At 42.4% G+C, this 12,433-nt stretch overlaps 1 long non-coding RNA gene across 1 annotated transcript; it reads right to left on the reverse strand.

Annotated features, from left to right (window-relative positions):
* Positions 1-734: 734 nt before the first annotated feature.
* LOC120395716 lies at positions 735-5,098 on the reverse strand. Its single transcript, XR_005592751.1, has 3 exons — positions 4,961-5,098; positions 2,961-3,463; positions 735-1,771 (listed from the first exon to the last, which is right to left on the reverse strand). It is a non-coding gene; the product is annotated as an uncharacterized LOC120395716 (long non-coding RNA).
* Between the last annotated feature and the right edge of the window lie 7,335 nt (positions 5,099-12,433).

Below are 12,433 nucleotides of genomic sequence, written 5' to 3' on the forward strand. Positions count from 1 at the left end.
CTGTTCTAAAAAGTGTTATCAAAATTTCCTAGTGGTGCCAATGTTGGTTAATGTGAATGGATGTTAGCAATGTTAGAAGCCCTAGTCTAGATACAATTTCAATGAATGTCATCAAACCCTGCTGGGGCCAGGCTAATCAACATGGTGCTGAAAACCACGTTGGTAGCCAAAATCTTTTCTTACAGTAGGGTTTCTGACATTGCTAACACCCATTCATCAGAACCACTGAAAATCCTCTAGCACAGATAAAGCTGATGGCAAAACTGTAAACAGTGAAGCAAACTGCTAGATGTCAAATCCGGTGAAGTGTAACCTGGCTGAGTCACTTAACAGAGGATGCCCTCGTATCACACTCAAAGCTTTTTTGTTTTACTGGGAAAGGAAGTAAAAATCTGCATTGCTCAGGTAGAGGAATATATTTCAAAATATAAACAAAATTAATGTAAATCTATAGAGGGGCTCCAGGGTGATGAAGGATATTTTTACAAGCACGTACTTAGCTTCTGATCCTGCAAATGCTTATGCACCTGTATAACTTTACTCATGTGAACAGTGACATTGACTTAATTATGAGTCCCAATGTTAGTTTTTTTTTAAAATACTTGTTTAATCAGAAATGAAAACATGGGTCTTAATATCAACAAATCAAGAAATTATATGACCTTTGACACATTGACACTCCATGCAGCACAGTGGCAGTTTATTGTGCTGCCATGCTGTAAACCTGGGTTCAGAAATGAGACTGGGAATCCTGATGCCTTTGTCTAGTGGATATCATGCTCACTGGACAAGCAATGCATGGTGTAAACAGGTATACTGGCCCTTTAAGGCTATAGGGGGTGGGGAAGTCTTCCCAGCTAATCTAGGTGGAAGGAATTTAGAGGGCCAGCTGAGCGTCTCAGCCTGTCATATATTTGGTTTCTGGGGAGGAGGGAGCCATAATCATCACTATGTGAGAAACTATGCTATAACCAAGCTATTAGTCCTGCCAGGAGATTTAGAATTTAAAATTTGGGCACATGCACACACAGGGGTATTTGATGAGTCATGGATTAAGCTACCCTAAGAATCAAAATAGCCATAAAACTTCATTTATACAATTTTGTAATTCAATTTCAACTGTACCATTAAAAACAAGCAGTCCCCAAATATTTCTTGTACTCCTTTTGAAACTTTCTGTGCCTGGCACACACTGCTGAGTCAAGTGGAGTGATGTTTGACATATCATTATTTTAAGTTTGACAGGGTTTGGTTTGTCTTGGGCTTCTGTGAACATAGCCATCCCCACATAACATTCATTAGGTTAGAAGATGGTGGCAGTGGTAGGAATCTTCAAAAATGAGACACCAGTACCACAAGACTAGAATTAGAGCAGATTTCTTTTTACAGTGCTTAATCTAATGAATCCCTCTGTGAGGGCTCTTGGTCACTCACTTTCTGACACAACAAAATGTATGACAAGGGTTCAGTTTCATACTTTGATGAAACACTGACTCAAGGTCAGCTTAGTTTTTTAAGCAAGGTTGTTGAGCTCATTTTTGGGCTGCCTTCTCCATGATCCCACACTGTTACTTTACCACCCCCACCCCCACTTTGTGAATAGCACTCCCTGGGGCTTTTCTATCAGTGGCTGGCATACCAGTATAACTAGGAGGGATTCTTTACTGACAGAACAGGTTGTAAATGTTACATGCCACTTCCATGTTCTAGTCTTCTGTCTCAGACGCTGTGGTCTCTTTCTGAAGCAGTAGCAGCTGACTTCACAACATCCCTTAAGGAAGAAAAAGTGGCCAGTTAAAGAACTAGGAGTGTAACAAATATGTGACAGTGAAAAGCACATAAAATGTTTTCTCCTCCAGCTAGTGAAGAGAACAACAAGAGACAGGAAGAAATCAACAAAATTGGAGAAAATGCAACATGCAGTTGTTAATGACAAACTCAGAACTCTGTTACACCTGTGTAAGGTCAGTGTAAGCTGATGGAGAGAGAGCAGGATTTGGCCTCACCAGTCATCCTGATTGTTAACAATTATAGTTTATTTTTAACCTTATAATTATAGTTGAGCTCAAGCCAAAACCCTGGATCCAGATCTGAACACTTCTGAAGTTGGAGTGTAGTGGGTCAGCCTATTGTAGAAGGGGCTACGTGGGGGGTTTGACTCTAGATACATAGCTGGTGCTATTAGTCAGTCACTTCTATGTTAAAGTCTCTTGGAAATTTGTAACAAAACATTTTAATTTGATGATCAGAACTGACACTCTGTTGCAGTCAAAGAGGCATGTTAGTTTTCCTGGGACTTGGAAAAGATGTTTTGCTTTTTAACATGGTCAGGAGCTAGAGGGGTGGATGGCGGAGAGATTAACTATTCTGATACTTAAGACATTTTTTTCTCCAATCTGCAGCTTTTACCTACCCGCATTAAATATTTACTCCGCAATGGGAAGAGGGCTGTCACACTGACTAATTTATTATAGGTGGCATTAATGGAGTGTACAGTAAGTTTTAGTACTGTTTGACACTTTCAGAAACCAGGGAATTTCTGCCATCACGGGTGATTCTACTGTTTTGAACCAATCACATGTTTTTACTTGCTTTGTGTGGAGTATCATGTAGGCAGCATCTACACCCTAGGAAATGATGCAGTCAGACAGAGAGTAAGTAGTGAACAGACTTTACCAGTGATGTGAAGCAGCTTCTAGAAAGAACTGTACCCAAATTAACAATAAACCTTTCTCTAATGCCCAACTGCCCACATATGTATTCTGTTAAATTGAATTTATAAGGCTATCTGCAATCACATCATCAGCTGACTTTCAAGAATATTGGCGCTGCAATGTCTGCCTTTACAATAAGTAATAAAATAACAATAGTGGCAATGAAATTAAATTACCTCCCCCCCATTTTCTAAGTACCTGTTTAAACAATGGGAAAATATAATAAAAAGAAATGCAGCATTATACCTTGCAACAATGGCTCCTTATCTCTTCTGTCATCCAATCCTTGGACTTCAGTTAAGTCGTCTCCTGGTCCTTAGGGCCCTTTCCATGTATGTCCTAGCTGAGCTCTTGGCTAGCTGCCACACGCATGGCAAACTTGCTGGATGGCCTGTCCATGAGGCTCAAATACAGCTTTTCAAGAAGGGCAGCTGAATCTGTTGGCCTCAGAATTCTGGTTATTGTCCTGGGCCTTTCTGAACTGTACCTTCAGCCCCTTTTTCTTATCATTGCGCTGCTTGGCACCGGCTTCAGTGTCCAACTCTGTCAGCCTCTGTGACATTTTGCAAGTAGAACACCCAGGACTTTGGCAGAGACAAGGTTGGTTTGGATTGTCTGCTAGCTCCAGATTCTGAGCAGGTCCCTCACTCATAAGTTTGGGTCTTCATATTATCTCAATAGTCACATGACACAGGCCAACGGGGTCTGATTTGTTGACAATATACTACTTAAACGGTCTGAGAGTGATTCTGAATATTCAGATAATAAAAATGTATTAAGTTTAGCATCAGAAAACAAGAATAAATGCCCCCCCCAAAAGTGCAATAAAAAATTCTTCACTGCAGCAGGAAGTGATACAATCCAAAAGCAGCGGGAACCTAGCGCAGGAGTTCAAGGATCTGGCTAGTGGATGCAACTGATCTGGTAATTGCTGTCTGTAACATATGTTTGCCTTTTTTATTACAGGTAACAAACTTCCTGTAGCACTGCCCCATGGGATACTGGGGTGAGGGGGTGTATTGCTGTACTCTTGCAGTCACTGATGTGTGAGGTGCTGCGCTGTGGGTTGGAACTTGGGGAGTGGCTGAATCATTCAGCTGCAATGCCTGTGATTTCTAAGCGTGGGAAAGCTGGTGCACGTTTCATTGGCGCAACTGCAGGCAAGTATCACTACTATGATTAGTAGTAGTATTACCAGAGAGCCAAGGAGCCCTAGCTGTGGACCAGACCTCATTATACCCTTCTGCCAGGTGGTTAAGAGCAGTAACGAGGTCCAGGTTCAGTATGTCTAGGGTCCCTCCCAAAGAGCAGAACTAGCTTGTTCCCCCAGAATTCCAGGAAAAATAAATGAATCTGCTTGCCCTTAGCAGGCAGAATCTCCTCTCCTGCAAGTACATTGTGTAGTCTGGTGGCCTGTCCACCAGCTTGGGGGGATACAGTCAGCCACACCCAACTCTGTTTTAGCCTTCTGCACAGGCTCTTTTATTTTTCTGCCACACAAATGCAAGAAATATGGAAAAAACTAGAAGTGATTGTCCTGACCAAGGCAGATACTGCAGGGTCCTCTACTATCCAGTAACTCAAGGGTCATGGTCCTCCCTTAACCTCAGGGATACTACAGGGCTGGCCTATATACCCCATTGCAGCCCACTGCTGCTGAGGAATACATTTGTTTCTCCTACTACTCCCTTACAGGCCTGGTCCTCATTTATATCTTCCTGCTGGGAATCAGAGCCAATCATTAGCTTTTGCTTAGCTGGATCAGCTGGTTCCCAACACCTGCCTGCTGAGCTTCTCCTTAAGCCAGGGCTTGCGCTGGTCCCTGGCTCTGCAGGCCCTTAAAGGGGCAGACTACCCTATTGTACTCCAAGTCTAGATGCAAAACAAGGGAATCTTTATTAGTGGAAACAAGGTCATAGAATCAGGGAAAACTCAGCAATATTATAACATTCAAAGATTAGAGCGCTCTATAAATCTACTATAATCCAATCAGTGCTCTCCCCTCCAGTCACTGTGAATGCCTGGCAGGTAAGAATTCCCTGGGCACATCACTCCATCCACCCCCAATCCCATTCACAGCTCAGATCAATAAATAGTAACAATCCAAGTATCTAAGGGCAGTACTCTCTACAGATCTGGATCCTGCCCTTTTGAAACTGCTTGTTTAATCCCATTTTAAAGTACCACCACCTGACCATGCTTTGTATTTCAGCTCAGTTTAAGTAACAAGGAAGAACCCCACTGACCTTGCCTCAGCTGTGCTGTCACTCATCAAGTTTCCACTAAAGAGTCCATTCTGCCACATGACCCTCAGGAGAGGGATGTTAAGAGCACCTGACCCTAAAGCAACTATCTTGCTGCTCAGACATGCACTTCCCAGGAGAAGAACCCCCTGCCATACAGACTTCCAACCTCCTCTCCCTACTGAAGGGCAAGTCTGGTTCAGTTAGGGTGATTTCTAAGTGTGACTGATGGAATTGTGGGTATGTAACATATGTAAAATGGTACTCTTTCTATAGAGATAGTTTTCCCTTTTCACCAGCAGGGGGAGTAGAGTGCTTCCTCCACTCTGAGCTCCTGACTAAATGCTTACACAAGCTCTAAAGGCTTTCTCCCAAATGGTGCAACCGATGATGCAAACCAAGACAGCATTTATTTTGCATGTGGTGCCCACCATTTGGTAGCAACACCATTTTTGCTGAGTGTAGATGCCCTTCATGTTTCTTCATTTGGAAAATAGATGGCTTATCTCCCATCCCCCAGGCCTTGTCTACACTACGTGTTTATACCAAATTTAGCAATGTTAAACCGATTTAATCCTGCACCCGTCCACACAACAAAGCCCTTTATATCGATATAAAGGGCTCTTAAAACCGATTTCTGTACTCCTCCCCGACGAGGGGAGTAGCGCTAAAATCGGTATTGCCATGTCGGATTAGGGTTAGTGTGGCCGCAATTCGACTGTATTGGCCTCCAGGCAGTATCCAACGTGCACCATTGTGACCGCTCTGGAAAGCCATCTGAACTCAGATGCACTGGCTAGGTAGACAGGAAAAGCCCCGCAAACTTTTGAATTTCATTTCCTGTTTGCCCAGCATGGAGCGCTGATCAGCACGGGTGGCCATACAGTCTCAAATCCAAAAAGACCTCCAGCATGGACTGTACGGGAGATACTGGATCTGATCGTTGTATGGGGAGACAAATCTGTTCTATCAGAGCTCCGTTCCAGAAGACAAAATGCCAAAGCATTTGAAAAAATCTCCAGGCTATGATAGACAGAGGCCACAGCAGGGACTTAACACAGTGCTGTGTGACAAGCGTAATGGAAAGCCAAAGAATCAAATGGACGCTCATGGAGGGAGGGACAGGAGACTGCGGACTCAAGCTATCCCACAGTTCCTGCAGTCTCCGAAAAGCATTTGCATTCTTGGCTGAGCTCCCAATGCCTGAAGGGTCAAAAACATTGTCGCCAGTGGTTCAGGGAATATGTTGTCAATTTACCCCCCTCCTCCCCCTCAAAGAAAAGGGAAAAAAATTGTTTCTCACCTCTTTTCAATGTCACCGTATGTCTACTGGATGCTGCTGGTAGATGGGGTGCTGCAGCGCTAAACAGCAGCATCCTCTCTGGCAGATGGTATGGTACAATATGACTGATAGCCAGCCTTGTCATTATCCTGTGAGTGCTCCTGGCTGGCCTCGGTGAGGTTGGCTGGGGGCACCTGGGCAAAAATGGGAATGACTCCTGGTCATTCCCCTCTTTAAGCTTTGTGTCCTGGAGATTCAGTCCTGGCAGATGGTGCAATAGGGCTGGTAACCATCCTCATCATAGCAGCTGGAGGCTGCCTCCCCCTCATTTTAATCTCACTAAAAAGTCAAGTATCAGAGGGGTAGCCATGTTAGTCTGGATCTGTAAAAGCAGCAAAGAATCCTGTGGCACCTTATAGACTAACAGACGTTTTGGAGCATGAGCTTTCGTGGGTGAATACCCACTTCGTCGGATGCAAGTGTTTCTTATTCCTACATTCTTTATTACTTCATCACACAAATGGGGGGATAACTGCCATGGTAGCCCAGGAGGGGTGTGGGAGGAGGGAAGTAACGGGTGGGGTTGTTGCAGGGGCACCCCCCAGAATGGCATGCAGCTCATCATTTCTGCGGGATATCTAGGGCTCTGACCCAGAGCGTCTGTGCTCTCTGATTCTCTAGTAGACTTGCCTCGTATTCTAGGCAGGGCTGACTCTATTTTTAGACAAAACATAAAGAAAGGAATGACCTGGGGAGTCATTCCCATTTTTGTCCATGCGCCCCCAGCCGACCTCAGAGAGGCCAGCCAGGAGCACCCATGACAGCAGCAGATGGTACAATATGACTGGTAACCGTCATAGCCAATTTCCAAAGCAGCAGATGGTGCAATAGGGCTGGTAACCATCTCTGCTACCTTGCAAAGGCAAATGAATGCTGCTGTGTAGCACTGCAGTACCATGTCTGTTAGCAGCATCCAGTACACATATGGTGAAAGTGAAAAAAGGCTAAATGGGCTCCATGGTTACCATGCTATGGCATCTGCCAGGGCAATCCAGAGAAAAAGGGTGCGAAATGATTGTCTGCCGTTGGTTTCACGGAGGAAGGATTGAGTGATGACATTTACCAGAATCACCCGCAACGCTGTTTTTGCTCCATCATGCATTGTGATCTCAACCCAGAATTCCAATGGGTGGGGGAGACTGTGGGAACTATGGGATAGCTATGGGATAGCTACCCACAGTGCAATGCTCCGGAAATCGACGCTAGCCTTGGTACATGGACGCACACCACCGAATTAATGTGTTTAGTGTGGCCGCATGCACTCGACTTTATACAATCTGTTTTTAAAAAACGGTTTATGTAAAATCGGAATAATCCGGTAGTGTAGACATACCCCCAGAGAGGGCTTCCAGGCTAAGATATGTTAATGTTTATAATGTGTTTTGAGATTGTCTGCTATAACATGCTATATGCGTGACATTACCCAAGGTATAATCTGGACTGTTGAACAGCTGTGTCCCCTCAGTTCTCCAGCCTGGGGTGTCTTTTACACTGTTTCACTATGAGAGCAACCACTCCTGGTTTGCTCATGCATAGCCTCTTGCATGTAAATTACTCCCAACTATCAAATATGAGTACTCTAGCCAGCCACTCCTGAATTATATTAGAGCAATGCCAGCAAATCCAGTCCCAGATTTGTCACCAGAAATGTGCATCTTGTACTGCCCAATACCCTCCTGGACAATAAAAACTCATAGAAATTTTGTCATTTTATTAATAGAAAATGATATGCACAAACCTTATGTCAAATGGAATTTCCCAAATGCTTCAATCCAGACTCCTTTGTTTAGATAGAACAACAAAACAAATTTATTAACTACAGAAAGATAGATTTTAAGTAATTGTGAGTAATGAGACATAAAACTCAGAATTGGTTACACAGAAATAAAAAGGTAAAACACAAACTAATACCTAACTTAACAAGCTAAGTGAATTCAAAGTGAAAGTCTTCCTCACCATGTATTCTAGCAGTCTTACTGGCTGAATCTTCCAGCCAGGATCTCTCCCCAGACCAACTATGATTCCTTTGTCTTTCAAGTGTTGTTGATGCCATGAATAGAGTTGAAAAGAGAAATTTGTATCCTCTGTTCTCACTTATAGTTATTTTCCTCTTTGAAAATCATCTCCAGCTAAGGTTAAGGAGATAGAAAGTCTGTTTGCATGGGAACCTTCAGCTGTTCCATTTCCAAGATGTAAATTTCTCACTCACACCCTTCTTCCTGCCAAAGAATGGCAACTAAACCAGGTGATAGTCCATTTGATTATGTTGACAGCTGGCTGAGGTGTTGGTTAGTGTTTTGTCTCTGGGGAACTGGTTTGAAGCTGTTTCTCCAGATTTGAAACATGTCTTATACAGTAGAATTTTATAACTTTACATACAACGTTGACACACATTTTACCAGGACAATAATGTTCAGCAGATTATGAGTTTTAAAATGATACCTCACAAGTTATACTTTGTACAAAATTTATCATAGTCTTGTAAAAAAGGTGACATAAGGGTACAGGCTGTAATGATACGCACAGAGTATTATTTACTTATCTGTATAGTCATGGCTAATCTTTTGCGCTAGTCAGGCTTTTTGCATTTAAGTTTTGCCAATTTATACTTAATTTGTCACTAATCATGCAGTTCAATATTTACTAAACTGGTGACAAATGGTTTCCTATATCAATAATGTAGGCAGCTTTATCAAATCTTTTATAGTATTACAGCAGTGAAATTTGAGAGAAACTGGGTCCAGTACTGTTTGTCTGTGTGCCAGTGCTTTGTCAGACTGGAAAGTGTAAGCCATCTGTCAAGAAAAAGCATAATTCAGAAAAGTCAACACATACAGTTTGAAGGGATCTTTCTAATTAAATGAGGATATGGCAGTCAGAGCTGACTCAGTCATTCATACTAAAGTAAATAGCGGTTAGTATCTAGCAGATGAGATCTGAGCCATGAGATCTTAAATTCCTGCTTCTGGCCAAATATGAATCCTTACAATTATAGCATACAAGGGGCTCATTTCCTCTACTGTAAATTACAGAATGTAATTTCATGAACCATTTCCCTCTTGACACTCCCATGCAATTACCATTGATGTTAATAGGAATTTGAGATAATTTAAAAATACATTGTGTATGGATCACAATTACTTTTTAGTTGTACAACAGTAGAACTTAGGGTGCGTGTACATGGTAATGCAAAACCTGCAGTGCTAAGTCTCAGAGCCCAGGCCAATTGATTCCGACTGCACGAGAGTCTAATTGCAGTGTAGACATACCCTGTGACTCACCTCCCTGCCCCCACTGGGTTTCAGAACCTAGACTTCAGCATGAGTCCAAACATCTACACTGCAATTAGCCCTGCTGCGCAAAGTCCCATGAAGCGGAGTCAGCTGACCTGGATCAGCCATGACCGTGCCATAGGTCTTTTATTGCAGTGTAGATGTACCCTTAAAGGCCTCAACTAAGATCAGCCCATTGTGCTAAGTGATGTACGAACACATAGCAGAACAGGACCTGCTCTAAAGATTTTACAATCTAAAGTGAGAAGACAAAGTGTGGGAGGAAGGAGGTATTATTGGACTCATTTTACAGATGGTAAATGAGGCACAGAGATATAGAATCAGATCCAAAAGTCACTGAAGACAGTGAGAGGTTTTCCTTTGACTTCAGTGGGCATTGCATTCAGAAAAAGTCAATGGGAGTTAAGCATCTAGCTCATTTAGGAGCTGTAGAAAATCTTATCAGGCACCTATGTGCATCTGTAGGTGTTGAAATATCTTTGTAAATCTGGCCTTAAGTGACTTTCCCAAGGACCCACAGGAAGTCTGTGGTGGAGCTGGAAATTCAACCCAGATACGAGTCCCAGTATAGTGCCTTAACCATGAGATCACCCTCTGTCTGTGGACAAGTACAGATATACAGTGTACCTCTACTACACAAGAGACAAAACTGCTGTTATGTAGTAGGAATGGTGGGGGGAAGACAGAGAGAGAGAGGAAATATGTATATCAGGGTTATTGATTGATTAAACTATTATGGTGGCTGACTTTAGTAAGAGGTTACAGTTTTTTTCAGACAAAGACCACAATGATGTGGTAACTAGATGCCTTGGACTGCTTCAAGGGGATTAAATGGTTTTTTAATGTTCTGTCTCTTTTCCTATTGTTAGGTTGCAGCAGCTACCATAAAGGAAAATCAGCACAGTAAATATCAGCTGACTGGGGAAGAAAGTTGATTTCACTTTAAATAAGTGAGCAGGAGCACACACGGTGTGCATATGATTAAATAATTTGAGCAATTTTCCCTTTGGCTGTAATCAGCACAATATGAAATCTCCTCAGGCGATGAGCTGGAAGGAGATACCGCTGGAAGCCCTGTGGAGGGTAAATGCTCCTTTTTGGTATGCAGGCTCATTCTGGGTTTTATTAGAATGATGGTCACTTCTTGCCCCCCTTTTTTATGGGCTCCATCTCAGAAAATTTTAAATGATCAAAGGAAAGAGACCTAATAAATAGTCACAACTGAACAGACGGAATGTGTAATCAGAGGTGTAGAATAACAAATGACTAGACAATGTAACATATTATATATGATTATTTTAATGATAGGCCAGCTGGTTGCATAGTGCCTGATTTAAATAATACATGGTGGGCAAATGTTCTCAAAGTGATCCTGAACGGTCAGGTAATCAAAATGTCCTGAAATCTTCAGCAACAGAAAAGGGGAACGAACCAAACAATGCAATAAAAAATAGTGTGCTATTCAACTGATGAAAAGCGCTCTATGAGAGCTAGATATTAATTATTATGATGATAGATGTCAATCCATAGCCATGACTAAAGTCCTAAAGTAACTAAAAGAGGCTTGCAGAAGTGAGAGTAGATCCATAGGAGGTGACAGTGTTCCCATCTAGTCTAAGCCCATGCACCAGCTGTTCCAACTCCCAAGGCAATGGGAAAGTACCCAAGAATTTGCAAAATGGTACAGCACATCTGTCACTATTCACCTACGCTTTAAGATGCAATACCAGGGAAAAAATCATGCAAAGCACTATGGGGAAAAAACTAAATATTCCTGAAGGTGAACTCTCCAAAAGCAAGAGTGCTGAAAAATAATTAAGGGGAATAAAAAGAACAAGGAGTCCGGTGGCACCTTAAAGACTAACAGATTTATTTGGGCATAAGCTTTTGTGGGTAAAAAACACTTCAGATGCATCTGAAGAAAGTTTATGCCCAAATAAATCTGTTAATCTTTAAGGTGCCACTGGACTCCTTGTTGCTTTTGTGGATACAGATTAACACGACTACCCCCGATACTTAAAGGGGAATGTTTATAGTGGAGGCAATAAACACCATTTGCCAACAGAACCTTGCCATTTGGGTCACAGAAATTGGAAGTGAATCAATCATTGCATGTTCACATATAGTTTAGTGATTCTGAGCTACTAAGGAGTACCTCCAACAAGCAGCCCTTTCTTACCTCCACTGATGGACCTCAAATGTCAGGAGTCCTCACCTAGGTGTCCCACAGGGGTTCTCATGAATGGACGGATCTGATCTTGAGAGATGCTGGTGGGGAAATTAAGCTCATTAGTTCACAACTATGTTAACAACCCTCAGCCCATCATAATGTTGAACTTTCACAGTATGGGCTGAAGCCCACGATCATGCTGCATGACAAACCTACTTAGGTTCATTGTGTGAACTTGAGTATTTCCAGCTCTAACTGGTGTTCAGCAACTAGATAAGCTGAATTACTCAGAGTTCCCGCCATTCATACTACATCTCAGCATGTGTCCATTGGTATAGTTCCATTGGAATCAACAGAGGTAATGCCAGTATACACCAGCTATGGGTCTGGCTCACTGTTCTTTACATGCAAGGAGAAAAAAGTTTCAGTAAATCAGAGTGAAAAAAACATTCTTCCTGACTCACGAGGATGTAAAAGTTCTTTCGTGTCCTGTTTGGAGCCAAGTTTAAATGAACAATTGATCAAGGGTGGGTTTTAAAAAGTGATAGATTCCAGGGATGGGTTTCTATGACTTAAAGGATCTCAATTGAGGGTTGAGTTTCATAACAAAAAATTTAAGGGCCTGGACATCTTGCATCAATGCATTTTTAATGTTGCTTCTTCCTCCAGTG

This window comes from Mauremys reevesii, linkage group 1 (genome assembly GCF_016161935.1).
Source record: "Mauremys reevesii isolate NIE-2019 linkage group 1, ASM1616193v1, whole genome shotgun sequence".
Lineage (NCBI taxonomy): Eukaryota > Metazoa > Chordata > Testudines > Geoemydidae > Mauremys > Mauremys reevesii.